Source organism: Schistocerca nitens, chromosome 1 (genome assembly GCF_023898315.1).
Source record: "Schistocerca nitens isolate TAMUIC-IGC-003100 chromosome 1, iqSchNite1.1, whole genome shotgun sequence".
NCBI lineage: Eukaryota > Metazoa > Arthropoda > Insecta > Orthoptera > Acrididae > Schistocerca > Schistocerca nitens.
This window is the reverse complement of record NC_064614.1, coordinates 1114804622-1114822268: the sequence shown is the minus strand read 5'-3', so window position 1 is coordinate 1114822268 and position 17647 is coordinate 1114804622.

Here is a 17647-nt window from a genome sequence, read left to right as displayed (position 1 = left end):
CATTCGTTCGACCAACTCGAATATTACTCGACGGCATGGGACCAGTACCAGATAGGACTGATGGAGGAAATAGAGAAGATCCAAAGAAGAAAAGCACGTTTCATTATAACAAGAGGTGTCGGGCATCCGTACATGTTATCAGCCCGAAACATCACTGACTCACCTGCCCGTTAAGTTCTTGGTGCTGCATGCATGAGACGTTGATTTGTATACTTATTTCCTAGCATTTAATACAGCTTCCTTTAATTTATGTTGTTTCGTCAGTGGTTACAGGTCCACTGCTTCAAACGATGTCTGAGGTGATACTGACACACAAAAAATTTACGGAATGTTTCTTTATTCGTAATTTCCAGCACAAACAGAAAGAGCACATATATTTCAATCCCTCCAATATCTCTGCCATCAGTATAGTCACAAATCTCTACTCAAAACCAAAAATACGTTGCAATCCGAAGTGGAACACTTGCTGTCAATCCAACCACTACTGCTTGTCACTGCCGATACCTTCATCACACTTTGATAACCTTCAGCTGAGGAATTTACTTTTGTACAGCTGAGGAATTTACTTTTGTAATACGTCATAATTATAGTAGTCTGTTAATTCAAATTATTTTTATATATTTTCAAACTGCACTGATGTCCAATTCTATGGAAGTTTCAGTGCATGAAAAAAAGAATCTAAGTACCTCACAAATAAGCGGTTGTTTTCGCATGTGAATCTTGTTTATAATATATTGCCTGAACTAACAAAATCACTTCAAAAATGACAAAATAAAGACGGAACAGATTGTTGTTTTATCGCAAGCTCATTTCTACTGCTTCTCCATTCGTATTTCTTTGATTTGATATTCTGTGCCAGTGGTGGAAATAGGCGAAATCAAGATATCGCTGTCAAAAATTAAAAAAAATTTTATTCCGACGATCGAAACACAGATCGTTGTTTTTTAATGTCAGATAACACCTCGTGGTCGTGCGGTAGCGTTCTCGCTTCCCACGCCCGGGTTCCCGGGTTCGATTCCCGGCGGGGTCAGGGATTTTCTCTGCCCCGTGATGGCTGGGTGTTGTGTGCTGTCCTTAGGTTAGTTAGGTTTAAGTAGTTCTAAGTTCTAGGGGACTTATGACCACAGCAGTTGAGTCCCATAGTGCTCAGAACCATTTGAACCATTTTCAGATAACACCGGGTCCCAAGTCTTACTTAAAAGATAACCCTTGTCTCTATTAATAAGATTGTCAGATAAGCGAATCTCTATGGATTCTTTTAAAACACAGTCCCAATAGCGAGATGCTGGGGCAACCATATGTGTCGCGTCATAGAGCATTCTGTGTCCCTCGGTGAGACAGTGCTCCGCCACTGCAGATTTCTCAGGTTGAAGCAGCCGTGTGTGCCGCTGATGCTCAACACATCGGTCCTGAATGGTCCGGATTGTCTGACCAATATAAGCCTTCCCACAGTGGCAAGGGATCTTGTACACACCGGGCTTCCTCAAACCCAAGTCATCCTTTACAGAGCCAAGGAGCGCTCTAATCTTGGCTGGCGGACGAAAAAAGAAAAAAGAATCCCTAGAGATTCGTTTATCTGACAATCTTATTGATAGAGACAAGGGTTATCTTTTAAGTAAGACTGGGGACCCGGTGTTACCTGACATTAAAAAACAACGGTCTGTGTTTCGATCGTCGGAATAAAAATTTTTTATTTTTGAAAGCGATATCTCGATTTCGCCTATTTTCACCACTGGCGGCGCGGTATGTTTACTGCGCTAGAGGGCAATTACGGCACCTTCTCGCGCACGCGTTGTGGGTCTTCTGCGGCCTATATAGGGGCCGCCGCTTGCGCTAGGAAGTCAGTTCTGGCGAAATCGTGCACCAGCACTCTCACCTGAAGATGGCAGACAGTTGGACCGCGGAAATATTGTGTCATGAAGACGTTATGATCCGGCTGCATACCCGAGAAGAATATTATCAGATCAGACGTATTTGGTGGCCAAGACATCAACGTCAGTTCACTATCATTATCATGCTACTTAAAAAACAGCAGCACGATTCCCGGATAGTAACACTGAGAGTTATCTTGCTGGAAGTTTCCATCGAGGAAGACGTCAAGGACGAAGGCGTGCAGGTCGTCCGCAATAATTTTCATGCAGTCCACAGCTGTCGAAGTGCCTTCGCTTGCTTCCATAGGTCTCAAGTCAGCCGAGGTGAATGTCAACTTCACGACAGCGTAACACCGCCCCCACACGCCTGCGTCCAAGGCGGGGTGTGTATTTCGAGGAGCCATTCGCCTGGGTGGTGGGGTATCAGGACACCACCGTCAATCTGATCTAACAAGATACTCGATTCGTCCGACCAGGAGACACTTTCGCATTGATTCACGGTCCAGTTTCGGTAATGTCGTGCCATCTGCAGTCCTAACTGACGATGTCATTGTGTGAACATGCAAACACGTAGAGGTCGTCTGCTGCAGAGTCCCATGTTCAACAAAATGCGCTGATTGGTCTGCTCCGAAACACTTGCGTCTGCACCAGCCTTATACTTTGTCGTCAGATCTGCCACACATCGCTGGGTATCCTGCTTTACGCAGCGGGCGAGCCTGTTCTCTGATGAGGCGTAGGCGTCCAACACTTGTCGCTTACTGGTGGTTACGTCGTTCTTCAACCCCTTTCCACGGATGCTCACGACAGGAGCACGTGGACAGACGACCAGCTTCGTCTTTCCACTCGTTGCCAGTGGCCAGGCCATAGCAATGTGCCCTGAGTCAAAATCAGGTTCAAAAAATGGCTCTAAGCAGTATGGAACTTAACATTGAGGTCATCAGTCCCCTACTTAAACCTAACTAACCTAAGGACATCACACACATCCATGCCAGAGGCAGGATTCGAACCTGCGACCGTAGTAGCACTGCAGTTCCGGACTGAAGCGCCTAGAACCGCTCGGTCACATAGGCCGGCCTCAAATCAAGAGCAGCTGACAGCACGAGTAGCTTAGAAGTATGTATCCTTGGTTTAGCGGAGAAGCTTAAATCGTTTAATGATGGCAAGTCTTCCGATCTAGACTGCATTGTAGGTCCCTTTATGCTGATACTAAAGCTTCATACTTAGCAATTATGCACAACAACTTGCTCGACGAAAGATCCGTATCTAATGACTGGAAAGTTGCACAGGTCACACCAATATTTAAAAAAGGTAGTTGGAGAAATCCACTGAGCAGCAGAACCATGTTACCAACGTCGGGGCGCAGCAGGATTCTGGAACGTACATGTGTTCGAACATTATGAATTACCTCAATAAAAAGATTTATTGACAAATAGCGCGGATTTGGAAAATATCGTTTTTGTGAAACACAACAGGCTGCTTATTCACACAGATTAATGAGTGCTATCGACAGGGTATCTAAAACTGATTCCATATGTCTAGATTTCCAGGAGGCTTCTGACCCAGTTGCTCACAGACGCCTTCTAATCAAATTGCGCGCCTACAGAGTACCGTCTCAATTGTGCAACTGCATTCGTGATTTCCTGTCAGAAAGTTCACGGTTCGTCTTTATCGATGGAAAGTCATCGAGTAAAACTCGATTTGGTGATCCCCAGGTAAGTGTTATAGGCCCTCTGCTGTTCCTAATCTACATGAACGATACAGGAAACAATCTGAGCAGCCCTCTTAGATTGTTTGCATGTGATGCTGCCATTTACCGTCTAGTAATGTCATTATAAGATCAAAGACATTTGCAGAATGGTTTAGTTAAAAATATCTGTACAATGTGAAGAGTGGCAATTATCTTGGAATAAGGTAAAGTGTGAGATCATCCACACTAGTACTGAAAGGAACCCGGTAAACTTCGGTTACGCGATGAATCAGACAAATGTAAAGACTGTCGGTTCAGGTCAATACCTAGGTATTACAGTTGCGAACAACATAAAATGGAACGATAGCATAACAAATGTTGTGGGAAAGGCGAATCATAGACGGAATTTTATTGGTAGAACACATAGAAGATGCAACAGGTCTACTGAAGAGACTGCCTACACGACGATTGTTCGTCCTCTTCTGAAACACTGCTGTGCTGTATAGGCTCCGTACCAGATAGGATTGACGGAGGACATCGTAAAAGTTCAAAGAAGAACAGATCGTTGTGTATTATTGCGAAATATGGTGGAGAGCGTCACAGATCTGGTATACGATTAGGCTTGCAATGATTAAAGCAAAGGCGTTCTTCGTTGCGAAGAGATCTTTCACGATTTCCGTAACCAAATTTGTCCTCCGAACGACAAAATAATTTATTGACGCCATCATACATTGGGAGAAATTATCGTCGTAATAAAATAAGAGGAATTAGACCTTGCACGGAAAGATCTAAGTGTTTGCTTTTCCCGAGCGCTATTCGAGGGTGGGGAAATGGAAGCATGCTGAAAGTTGTCCGATGAGCCCTATTTTAGTTAAGTGTGGACTACAGACACGTAGATGTAGATGGAAGTCGGTTATGTCAGTGGATTTCTCCATTTGCAGCTCCTATAGTCGCTATAATTATTGTCCACTCGATTCCCCTCCGCTTACATATGAGGAACGTTCAGTAAGTAACGCAACACTTTTTTTTCTTGCTAGTTTCTATCGAAAAATTGCATAATTTGTTGTGAGACATCGCAGAATATTCCTGCTTCAGCATCTACAGTTTCATAAAGTTCCGATAAGTGGCTTATATAATGGACGTGCGTTCCGAGCCGAGAGCTGTTTTTTAGTTTCGTTTGGTGGAAAACCAGAGCATAGTAGATATTCACAGGTGCCTGCGGAATGTCGTCTGAGACCTGGCAGTGAGCAAAAGCATGGTGAGTCGTTGAGCTGGAGTCTGTCATCGTCGCAAGCAGATCGTGCTAACCTGTCCGATGCCCCGCGCGCCGGCCCGCAGCACACACCTGTGACTCTCGCAATGCTTAAACGTGCGGACAGTCTCATTCCAGATGATTGACGGATCACAATCAAACACTTCGCTGTACAGCTGGACGTCTCTGTTGGTAGCGCTGACACACACGTCCGCCAGTTAGGATGCTCAAAGTTGTACGTCCGCTGGGTTCCTCACCGCCTAACACACCATAAAGAGTAACGAAGGACCATCTGTGCTGAATCGCTTGCTTGCTACGAGGTTGAACGTGACAATTTTTTGTCGAACGTCGTCACAGGCGATGAAACAAGGGCACATCACTTCGAACACGAACGGGAAGGAAATCGGCAATCCCTGGAGTGGCATCGTGTCACCTCTGCTCCGAACAAAAAAGTTGAAAGCCGTACTCTCAGCTGGTAAAGTCATGGTTTTCTGTGACTCTGGAGGGGCTATTCTGTTCGATGTCCTCCATCATAGTGCAACGGTCAACTCTGAAGTGTATTGTGCTACCCTCATGAAATTGAGGAAATGACTTGAGTGCGTTCGTTGCAAATGCAAACGAACTTTTCGTTCTCCGTGAAAACGCAAGGCCTCACACAAACCTGCGCATCCTAGAGTAGCTCACCGAACTCCATTGGACTGTTCTGCCTACTCCATCCTACAGCCCGGATCTCGCACTTTCCCACTTCTATCTGTTTCGGTCCACTGAACGATGCACAGCGCGGGAAGCAGTACGTGAATGATGGGGAGTTTATTGATGCAGCAACACTTTGTCTTCGACGTCGACCAATAGAGCGGCACCATGTGGGCGTACAGGCCCCAGTAAGGTAGGGTGGGGCCGTCGCATTGAACGGAGTGAAACCTGATAGTCAAGGGAAGGCAGGATTCGGTTAAGATTGTGAAAGGCGTATGTACTCGTTGGCAGCGATGATGAGGCATTGTAGAATCTCTGACCAGAGCAGTTGCGCTCGAAGCGCAGTGCAGTTCAGCAGTCTGTCGACAGTAGTAGCCGAGTATAGTTGCAAGCTAGTGGTAGCGCAGAGCAGTCGGCGGGCGTCGGCACCGCAATGGTCGAGATTCAGGACAAGGTATATTATTAAGCAGCATCGCGCTCAGCTAGTAATGTAAATTAAATGTAATGAACTTTAAAGAATCGCCCCAATAATAATTTTGATTTAAAAGCAATTTTTTAACAAAGAATCATTCGATTTCCTTCCATTTCCTTTAAACAAAAAAATTCAATTAACTTCAAAAAATTTAGTTATTGGGATACATCTGCTGCAAGCTGTGGCGCAGAATAAGAGCAGAATTTTGACATGCAGTTATATTAAGGTAATAAATTAATTCTGATTTTTGCACAGGGCCAAAGACCGACATTTCGGTTAAGCTGAGTTTTGATTGTCACTGTAGTTCCATTGTCATGGGATCATGTTTCATTATTTTATGCGAACTTATACTTGCGTCAGATTGCTAATTTTTGTTTAATTGTCATTGTCATTAATATTTTTGCGGGAAGGCTACACTTGGCTCCATTTCTAATAATTAGTCTCTTTTAAATTTGTCTGGGGAGCTTACACTTAGCTCTGGCTCCATTTCTATTAAGTATTGTCATTTCAAAATTTCTGTGGGGAGGTTACACTTGGCGACACCCAGTCCAGGATCGTATTTCGTGAGAATCTTTTGAAAAACAGTCAGATATCTGCTCTTATTGCTTAAATATAATTAGAATTTGGCGCAACGCTTTTACTAATCTTGTGACTTTCTTTCCTCAGATCATCGGCAATTCGTTGCTCTGTTGTATTTGTGTGTTGCTTTTGTATTGTGCTTATTTCTTTTGTGAATATTTGTGTCTATTGTGAAAATGCCGCGAAAGACAGTGAATAGTGTATCGCGAGGCATTATGAACGAAATTACCGACTTAAACAACGTGACCAATAGTACTAGTGACACGCAGTGTAATGATGACAATGCTGTGTTCACTAACAGTCAGTGCGTTCCAATCGCGAATGACGACTTTTACCCTAATGATGAACAAGAGAACTCAATTGTCTCCTCTGTTAATTTGACGACAATTGATGACGCGGGGCGTTCTGTTGGAATGAGCGCTGCCCAGCTTAACACACCCGGTTTGGAAAATTCAAATAACGTACAGACAAATTTCTCTAATGAAAATGAGCAGGATACACAAAGTACGCCGGATTTATTTAATTCCGAAATAATGTCTGACAGTACACATACGACTGATAAACCTTTTTGTAAAGTACAGAATAACCAAATGGTTACTGAAAGCGAGACAATTCCAGATCGACCATTAAACAGCACAGAGAATAGAAATGCTAATTTTGTGTCGGATCCAATTAGGGCATTATTGTTGCAAATTCTTGAAGAGAACAAACAACAGAACGAAAAACAAGACAAACTTAGTGAAAAATTAGACAACAATGATGTAAATCTCAAACAGCTTAGAGAACAGAACAAACAAGATAACGAAAATCTTAAACAACACTTAAATGAAAAATTAGACAACAATTCCAGACAGCTAAGTGAACAAATTAGAGCCGTTGCCGCGCAGTACCATGACACTAAGGAACAGTTACGCGAGGAAATGGAGGCTTGTTCAAGAAAAAGTAGCGAAGAAATTAGATCTGTTGCGCAAGAATTAAGGGAAATGCAAACAGCTACAACCGAAACACTTAGAGCGGAAATTAGTACAGTCGCTAAACAATGCTCTGAAAAAGCTACACAATTACGCGACGAGTTTAAAGCAATGACGGTAGAACTTTCGCGCACAATGGATGAAAAGATAGACGCAAAATTCGAACAACAGAACACTCAGATTAACGAACGTCTTAGTCTTCACATACAAAACAGTGATACACGTTTCCGCAAATTTATTGAGGATCAAAATAAAGTAAAACGTCAAGTAATGGAAACAATCACTGCTCAGAGACAGGAAGACAAACGTAAAATGTTTGCGAAGGCAAAAACGTATGTAGACAACAATATTGCCACAGTGTCCGACGAAATTAATAACATCAAACAGTCGAACACAGAATTACGTGACGAAATTTCTGATCTTAAATCGAAAACAGACACATACACAACAGATTTTCAAACAGTGACAGACAGACTCGAACAATTAGAACTAACACAGGATTCCGATGTCGTCAAAGCTGATGTTAAAAAACTGAATGAAACTACACGTAATTTGCAAAAACAGATTAATGCGTCTGATTCTAAAACCGACGATCAGGTAAAAATACTGACTGAAAAATGTGATGAACTGGCCAGTCGTATTGACGTTATTGAAACTAATAATGACAGCAAATCAGACGATACTTCACCGGTTTCATTTAACCAAACACCTGAATTTCAAAATTTACAGCAGACAATTAATGAGATCGATTCGTCTAATAACACGTTGCGTAGAAAGTTGTCAAGTTTACAACAAGAAGTAACAGAGATGAAAAGTATTTCAGTTAATAACACATCACAGCAGACGCCACTTTGCGAACACTTGTCAGACTCGCGCAACGCGTATAATTTGGGTAATCTACAGAGAGTACGGGACTTAGAGTCCGAACAACCACAGTTCAATAGATTCTCTTACAATCCTGAACCTGTTCCATCACACAGAGACGATAATTTCGATTACAAACATTTTCTGTCAGTAAGAAAATTTAAAGTGTTTAAGAATGACAGAACACAGATTCATCCGCTGGATTGGATACAACAATTTAGCTTTGCTTTTCCACCGACTTGGCCTGTAACGCACAAACTGGAATTTATTTGCAGCTTTTTGGAAGGCGAACCGGCAACTCGTATGAGGCCGATCGCGAGACAATGTTATTCAGTAGAGGAATTTCAGAATGCTTTTCTGTCAGCGTACTGGTCGAAGACGACACAGCGCGGAATTAAAGATCAGTTAATTAGCTTACCAAATTATGAGAACACAAATTTTCCCAGTGTGATGCAATTTTTTGAGCATATGGTGCAACAAAATCAGTATTTAAGTGAACCGTACAGTGAATCTGCACTTATACAATTATGTATCTCTAAATTACCGCGGTCATTAAGAGTGTCACTTTTAACAGGTCAACAAAAAGAAAATATTTCGGCATTCAGGGATCTGTTGCAGCTTTTAGAAGTGCAGCAATCTGATTATTCCTTTGTAAACAAAAATTTTTCGTATAACAACCAAGGCCAACAAACGTACAGCAATTATGATCAGACACGTAATTTCAATGGTAGAAGTGATAGACGCTTTAGGACTGACAACCACCAGAACTTTGGTAACAGACAAAATTCTAATTATCGGTATCGTCAAAATTATGAGCAACAGGAACCACATTTTGGTAACAATAGACGTTTTCCGCCACAACAACATGAAAGTCAGCCGGTTAGCATACCTAACCAACAATGGAATGCACAAGGTCAACCAGGCTTTAATGTTTCGCCGCGTGCACGTGTAGTCCCTGATACAACAAATAGTAACGCACGGCAGCAAGGAAATAACTACGTACAGAGAAGACAGTATTTCAATTCCTATCGCAATGCACCGTATAGGAATGAGTATCACGACAGACGTAAAAATGATGAGCACAATTATCAGCGTACGTTTAATAACAGGCGGTCATACCAACAGCAAAATTGTCCACAAGAACCTATTCTCATGAATGAACCCAACAGTAGGTATCATCCAGAGCGTAATGCGTCTGGAAGAAGTAATAGAACTGTTCAAATTGTACAAATGCCACAACATCCTCCTGATAATAATAACACGTCAGATAGAATCTGACTAGATACTGTACAGGACGCATCTTCCAATAACACAAGGACTACTTTTGACACGCAAAATGTTGTTCACGAAAATGTTATTACTTTCGACGACATTCGAGACACTCTTTTACAGGAAAGACCAGTTGTTCAGAAAACTATTTCACATCCTGTCATCGAAATTAAAATTGGTTCATCGAAATTTTCAGCAGTAATCGATTCTGGTTCACCTGTGTCAGTCATTAATGAGGAAACTTTTAACGAGTGTAACAAAGAGAATACGTATCCTACATTACCTTTAGGCAAAACGAAAGTGAAAGGAGCAGTATCGAGTAAAGGAGTAGACGTTAAATTACAGACGCATTTATCATTTTGTATTGGAGGTCATACTTTTCACTCAAATTTTTGGATTGTTCCTTTATTGACAACAGACGTTATTTTAGGCATGAACTTTCTGGTACAACACGACGCAGTGGTCGATTTTCAAAATTCTTATTTAATGTTGAAGGACGAAAATGTACAATTAGCTTTAGAGTTTCAGCATTCTTTATCTGCGGAAGAACAAACAATTAACCGCACAGAGGTCATTTCCGCAACACGTAACATAGACTGTAATCCCGCATTGTTCACAGACACGTACGTACATAACTATAACATTCCAGACGAAGCTGACTACGACGTAATGCAGATGATTTCCGATAAAGTTAAACAAAGTAGTGCAAATACAGACGACGAACGCACGCAATTACACAAAATTCTTTTACAGCAAGCTCCAGTTTTCGACAACATTCCTGGTACTATGTCCGGCTTTATGTACGAATTTCAAGTCAAACAGCACGATACATTTAAAGCAAAGCATTATCCTATTCCGTATATTCATAGAGAACAAGTTAAAATAGAATTGCAGGATATGCTCGACCAAGGAATTATAGAACCGGCCGTTAGTCCGTACATAAACCCGCTACATATTGTTAAGAAAAAAGATGGCTCACTTCGCCTTGTACTTGATTCACGTCACATTAATGACATTATTATTAATGAAACAGATCAACCACAGACATTAGAAGAACTACTACAGAAATTTCACGGTACAGCTATTTATTCTACACTAGATTTGAAATCAGGATTTTGGCAAATTCAACTTCATCCGAATTGCAGAAAATATACAGCTTTTCTCTGTTTTGGCGACTGTTATCAATTTTGTAAATTACCGTTCGGCTTAACTATTTCCTCTGCAGCTTTTATTCGCGGTTTGAACACAATACTTCCGACAGAACTTAAAGACAGAATTACGACGTATGTAGATGACATTCTTATCGCAGAAGCTAACTGGTCTGAACACAATCTGATTTTAGAACGACTGTTGCAAACTTTCCATGCACAAGGACTTACAGTTAACCTTAGTAAATCGCATTTTGGCAAAACTTCTATAAAATTTCTTGGACACGTAATTTCAGCAGAAGGCATTGCGCCTGATCCAGAAAAACTTCAAGCTTTACGTGACATTACTGTTCCTACAACGAAGAAACAATTACGCAGTTTTTTGGGCTTAATTAACTTTTTTCGCAAATTTATTCATCACTCTGCTTTAGACACACCTAGATTATGCCAATTAACAGGTAAAAATACTATTCGGTCATGGGATAAGCAAGCACATTCTGAATTCGTGAACCTGAAACATGCTTTGTTGAATGCTCCACTTTTATCGCACCCAGATCTTACTCGAAATTTTTCTATTGCCACCGACAGTTCTAACACAGCTTTAGGCGTACACATTTTTCAGGAAATTGAAGAAGATGGCTCAACAGTAATTAAAAACATCGCATTTGCAAGCCGCATTTTGTCACCTGCTGAACGAAATTATTCCGTTACTGAACTAGAAACATTATGTGTTGTATGGGCTTTTACGAGATTTCGGCACTTTCTTTATGGCAGACACACGACCGTTTACACACATCACAGAGCTATTCAATTCTTACTTTCGGCTAAATTCACTCACGACAGGTTAAGTAGATGGAAACTTTATTTGCAGGAATTTAATTTTACGGTTGTTCACATTCCCGGCACACAAAATGTTATAGCAGACGCATTATCCCGTTCTCTCAGCAACAATCAGCAAGACGTAGCAACCAACTTCTGCAAAGTAAATTTCAGCGTCATGTACATTCAACAAGTTGCATTTGAAAATTTTATTTCATCGTCATTACAAGACATAGCACGAGAGCAAAGCAAAGACAATGTGTGGAAAGAAATTAAACACCTTTGGCAAGATAAGAATAATGTTACGGTTAGGAACCACTACATTGTACGCAATGACATTCTGTTTCGCCGCTCTCATCCAGACAGCAACAATTGGTTATTATGCATTCCTGACGAACTTGTTAACAAATTAATCTGGTACACTCATTTAAGTTATGCACATTACGGAGCCAGAAAATGTTTTCTTATACTGAGACAGAACTGTTATTTTTCGAACATGGAAAAACGTATACGACGAGTTTTAGCGTCATGTAAAATTTGCCAGAAAGCTAAGTCTGACACCACTTCACATATTCCTCCATTATATCCCATTATACCTGTTAGATTAAGACATATGGCCGCAGTAGACATTTTTGGTCCGATTCCGAGAACTAACAGAGGTTTTTGCTACATCTTTGTCGCTGTTGAACTCACTTCAAAATTTGTTGCCTTCACTCCGTTACGTAAAGCTACTGCTAAAACTGTTTCGAAAGCATTTGTAAAGCATTTCTTATTTCATGTAGGGCATGTGATGAAAGTAATTTCAGATAATGGATCACAATTTCGTTCTGCTATATGGACACGCATGTTACGAGCTAGAAACATTTCTCCGATTTATATATCCAAGTACCACGCTTCTTCGAACCCTTGTGAACGATTAATGAAAGAAATTGGTAAACTGTGTAGAATATACTGCCACAAAAGACATGTTAATCGGGACACACACATACACTCATTCCAAGATGTAATTAATTCCATTCCAAATGAATCCACTATGCTATCTCCGTCTGTAATACTGAAAAATGTTGAACCACTAAACAAAATTAAAGAATTAGTAACATTTCCTACATCTCGTCGATTACGACACCACGAAATAATTGACATTGCGCTGAACAACATCAAACGTACCGCAGAGCGCCGGAGAAGACAGCAAAAACAGGTTTGTAGACGCCGAGACTTTCACGTTGGACAGAAGATATTAGTACGTACACACTATTTATCCAGCAAATTAAAAGGTAAGTGCAGTAAATTTGAACTTCTGTACGCAGGTCCATATCGGATTCGCAGTATTCCTCACCCCAATGTTGTACACGTCGAAACTTTGAGAACCAGAAAATCGAAAGGCAATCACCATATCTCCAATGTTAAACCGTTTATTGAATGAACATACTTTATGATTTATCACACTGTAATACATTTTCCAGATATTTATGTGAACAATTATTGATGATTATCGTATTTTTTCTTGGCAAGTGCCCGGCAAGGTAAGGTTAGCAGGTCGCTCTTATTGTCGTTACACACTAGACCGTGCATATTTTTCCAGATGAACTTACGCATTTTTATGAATAATTATGCAATTCTCTGTAGTGACGCATTAATTTTATCAAATTCTCTCTCCTTTGAAGTCTTTAATTATCGCCTCTATTAACTACACTACATACAAGCTGAACACAACGAATGTCACATTTTGTCTTTCTTATGTATGTACGATTGTTTTCAAGTTTTGTTTGTATGCACTGTGAACTAGTTAAGGTATAACACACACCAGTTGACTTTGACATTTTTGCCCTATGATATCTCAACATCGTGACTGTTTTACATTTTTCTTTTTTTTGCTGCTGCATTATGATATTCTCTGTACACTTTTTGCCTTTAAACACTGTCTATGCTTTTGACATATTACGTTTTCTGTCATGTTATGCTGTATGCTTAATTGTGTCACCATTAACCAGTCATTATTTAAAGGGTATATGATTTAAATGCAAGACATTAATCTTTGTTCATCAATTTCAGAAAGAAATGATGCGTAAAGGAAATAAATTAAACAGAAATGGGAATCTCAACTACGGAATAGACGAAAGAAGATACAAACACCTTATGAGGAAGAGTAAATGGATTAGGATTAACAAGCATTAACAAGAATATACTATACACATCGCAGAATAGTAGTCTTAACTAATTTTTTCTTTCAGAATACGAAGCGATTGATGCAAGCTGTCAGACAGAACTACACATCTTAGTTTTAAGTGATGAAATATGCTAGAGATAAGGAATAGTTGTGTGATGAATAATGAAGTGATTTTTGCAGATGATAATGAATGCTGATGATGAATAATGATGAAGAATATACTAATACGGATAATGAAGTTTTTCTTTACAGGTGATGACGATAATGAAGTTATGATAATATGGATAATGAAGTTTTTTCTTTACAGATGAGGATAATGTTGAAGTTATGTATTTATGCTATGTAGTTATTTAAGTATTTGTTGCAGTTTGCTTTGACAGCAGGTGTTATATTGCATAGTAGGATGACTGAAGGTTTTGGAAAGGACAGCTATGGAACACATTTTTATACACATTTCACTACCTGTTAATTCGAAGTTCACTACTTTTCAGCATAGTCTGCGTTTCTTCTTTCAGCTCAATAATCCATTTTGTATTCTGTCCAGGAGAAGCTTTTCATGATACTTACTAAACTTGTTACTTATTATACCTGTTCTAGTACTTGCATTTTTTTTTACCCATTTGTGTCTATCATTTATAATGTGATAACCTTGCTACAGCTGACTCATGACGAATGACGTTACACATTTTTCATTTATAGGAACAACCTAGAAGCAATTTTTTCTCTTATTTCTTCTTGGTTTCCCTTATAATTACCCAAAGCAATGCATTGCTAGCACAAAAAAAAAAAATGTATTACCAGTCTCATATAATGTCACTAGTTTATGACAATTCTGAATAATACTGATCAGCTATGAATAGTATGTCACTTTAATAATGACTTCTTAATTATCTGAATAATAATACTTTGTAACCGGTTAATAACTGCCACTGTTTATTGTAATGAGACTACTTATTATGCCCATGATTATTAATGCCATGATTGTAATTGTGTAACTGGCTAAGAATTACCACTGTGTATTGTAATGAGATTACTTATAATGCCCATGATTATTAATGCTATGATCGTAATTTTATAACTGGCTAGTAATTGCCACTGTCTATTGTAATGAGACTACTTATTATGCCCATGATTATTAATGCTATGATTGTAATTGTGTAACTGGCTAAGAATTACCACTGTCTATTGTAATGAGATTACTTATAATGCCCATGATTATTAATGCTATGATTGTAATTGTGTAACTGGCTAAAAATTGCCACTGTCTATTGTAATGAGACTACTTATTATGCCCATGATTATTAATGCTATGATTGTAATTGTGTAACTGAACAAAGATTGCCGCTGTTTATTGTAATACGACTACCCATGATGGCAATAATTTAATTTTATGAACATTATTCTGTAATACTAAAATACTTGGTACAGAAATGTTCAATAACTAGAGTATGGATGCCGCAAACTACTTATGTAATCACTACTCAAGACTTGTGTGTTAGTTAATGTCCTTCACCTTCTGACCTAACTACCTGAAAATATTGTAACATCCATTTGTCTTGTCCATCCTCATTATCATGGAGCACTATATTTGGTTTTTGCACTAATTCTACGTTGGTGTGCCTCTTAAGAGCGTGGTGTTGACACGACATGCTGTCCACCACCGTAAGCGATGAAGACGTTATTATGGTCCCACTGTTTGGTGTACCTGGCATACTGCAAAATGATAGCATGGAATATTACTACGACGTTTCAGTGTCTTGATACGCTGATAAATACTTCTGGGAACGGAACTGCAGATTGTATCACTTAGTGTTGTGATTCTGTGGAAAGATATGGACTTTCAGTGCAGCTGTGTGCAAACTAAAGTGCTACAACCATGATGCAATCCTTTCCTTTCCTATCCTAATAGTGAAAATCATTTTAACTAACATCATTTATGTTAATGGCCTATACATTTTTTCTCGATTTGTTGAACTCCAGTGCGAGTACACTTATGTCACCTGTCGACATGATTTTTTGCTATATGTTTATTTATTGTGAAAATACTAAAGACATTTTTTGATTTGTTCTGAAGTGCAGTATGTGTGCACTCTTGTCATCTATATTGTATATACTTTTTGTGATTTGATGATTTTTCTACCCTTGCGTTTATTTGTTATAAAAATGTTCAAAAGTTTTCAGTGCATGTGCACTTATGTGAATATGTTTTCAACTGAACTCCAGTGCCTGTGCACTCTTCTCAATTTTCGATATGATTTGTGTTCATTCTGTATACTTTTTATGATTTATGTCATTTGTTACTCATTGTATATACATTTCGTCTTTTGCTGATATGTTCTCCACTGCAGTGCATGTGCACTCATGTCCCTTGTCAACATGATTTTGTTCAAAAAAAAAATGCTACAGAATCTTACAGTGCGTGTGCACTTTGTTATTTGTCAAATAATTTGTATATACATTTTTCTGATTTGCTGATACGCTCTCTACTCATTGTACTTATATTTTGTCTTGTCTGTAATGTTTTGTAATCGGTGCATACGCACAACATTTAATTCATGTATTACATCCAAATAATTAATTAATTAAAAGAAAAATTTGTTACGATGGCAAGTCCAAATGACTCACCATCGCTGCCAAATTTTTTGCCCCCCAGTGGAGGGTTATGAAAGGCGTATGTACTCGTTGGCAGCGATGATGAGGCATTGTAGAATCTCTGACCAGAGCAGTTGCGCTCGAAGCGCAGTGCAGTTCAGCAGTCTGTCGACAGTAGTAGCCAAGTATAGTTGCAAGCTAGTGGTAGCGCAGAGCAGTCGGCGGGCGTCGGCACCGCAATGGTCGAGATTCAGGACAAGGTATATTATTAAGCAGCATCGCGCTCAGCTAGTAATGTAAATTAAATGTAATGAACTTTAAAGAATCGCCCCAATAATAATTTTGATTTAAAAGCAATTTTTTAACAAAGAATCATTCGATTTCCTTCCATTTCCTTTAAACAAAAAAATTCAATTAACTTCAAAAAATTTAGTTATTGGGATACATCTGCTGCAAGCTGTGGCGCAGAATAAGAGCAGAATTTTGACATGCAGTTATATTAAGGTAATAAATTAATTCTGATTTTTGCACAGGGCCAAAGACCGACATTTCGGTTAAGCTGAGTTTTGATTGTCACTGTAGTTCCATTGTCATGGGATCATGTTTCATTATTTTATGCGAACTTATACTTGCGTCAGATTGCTAATTTTTGTTTAATTGTCATTGTCATTAATATTTTTGCGGGAAGGCTACACTTGGCTCCATTTCTAATAATTAGTCTCTTTTAAATTTGTCTGGGGAGCTTACACTTAGCTCTAGATCCATTTCCATTTGAGTAAGATTAGACTTTCAATTTTGTGGGGAGGTTACAATTGTAGACGGGGCCGTAATCAGTTACTATTGATTGCCTTTTACAGTTACATACATTTATTTTTAAAACAGTAATTCCAGACTCAACAATAAATTAAAAATTCCATACGTAATTAATGAAGGAATAAACAACTGTGTAAATAATAGTGTTTTCAGTGTGTTACAATTTAGCTAATCACCATAAGACACAGATAATGTTTAAAACAGAACAAGCCACTGTGATCACGGCTGAAGGCCTTACACGCCAAGAATGGCAATCAAATCAAGAATGTTGAAGAACTCGCTGCAATTACAACTTACAGGTATTGAAATATCAAAAAGTAAGTGGCCACAAACACAGCAAAGGTATCAGACGCCAGGAATGGTAGTAAATAAGATTTTAAGCCTTAATGACGAAATAAAAAAAACGAATTTTTTTTCAAAGCAAATGACCACAATCACGGCTGAAGGCCT